The following is a 1,236-nucleotide window of genomic DNA, read 5'->3' on the forward strand; positions in this document are numbered from 1 at the left end:
AGGTTTGGTTGTATTTTGGTTGTGTTTTGGTTGTAATTTGGTTGTATTATGGTTGTGTGTTGGTTAATCGGAAAGTTTTCTTAACGTTCTGGGAACGTTAGTTTTTGATTTGGTTCGAACTAACCTTTAGAGAACCAAAAACTAATGTTCCCTAAACGTTCTGTGTTAGTGGCGTTGTCCATTACCTTTAGCGAATAATTTGAAATTTTTGTTTTTTGCCATTTAAGGCTGTTATTGGTTAGGACAGCTTAGACATGAAAGGGGGTGGGGGGGAATGGCCTGCAGCAAAGAACCACAGGTCGGTAACAAACCCGCGGCCACTGGGTCAAGGACTGAGCTTCTGCGTAAGTGCGCACGCTCAACCAACTGAGCTACCCAGTCACATAATTTGAAGTGTTTAATGATTACTTTTAGCTAACGTTTTCAACCGTTTAATCTTTACTTTAAGCTAACGTTTACAACCGTTTAATCATTACTTTAAGCTAACTTTTACAACCGTTTAATCATTACTTTAAGCTAACGTTTTCAACCGTTTAATCATTACTTTAAGCTATTGTTTTCAACCGTTTAATCATTACTTTAAGCTATTGTTTTCAACCGTTTAATCATTACTTTAAGCTAACGTTTTCAACCGTTTAATCATTACTTTAAGCTAACGTTTTCAACCGTTTAATCATTACTTTAAGCTAACGTTTTCAACCGTTTAATCAGCTAACTAACATCATTGGCAGTTTAGGCGGTACTTTGAACTATTTATTTTCTACAATTTATTCATTACTTTTAACTAGTTATACATGTTTAAACTTGCTACTGTAACTAGTTTTCACAGACTTTTAGATAACTGCAGTGTACGCACTGCACTGTAGTGTGCTGGTGTTACAGTTTATATATTCTTTTTATCAAATCATAATTTCATTTTTTTTTATTAGTGTACCACCACTAGAAATGTAAATATAAGTCGTAATTGCTACTTGTACAAACAACCTCATGAAAAGTAGTGAGCACTTTAGCTTTAAATTTAACTGTTAACCAACTACTTAAGTAAGGTTTTGCATACAAGACTTTTACTTGTAGAGTATTTTCACAGTGTCGTATAAGTACTTTAACATTACATGTCATTTAGCTGACCCTTTTATCCAAAGCGACTTGTAATTTAATATATGCTCATTGTCTGTTGTTTGCCTGTTTGTTTGTTTGTTTTGCTTTTATTGTAGAAAATGCTGCTGTAATAAGGGA

Source organism: Etheostoma spectabile, unplaced genomic scaffold (assembly GCF_008692095.1).
Source record: "Etheostoma spectabile isolate EspeVRDwgs_2016 unplaced genomic scaffold, UIUC_Espe_1.0 scaffold270, whole genome shotgun sequence".
Classification (NCBI taxonomy): Eukaryota; Metazoa; Chordata; class Actinopteri; order Perciformes; family Percidae; genus Etheostoma; species Etheostoma spectabile.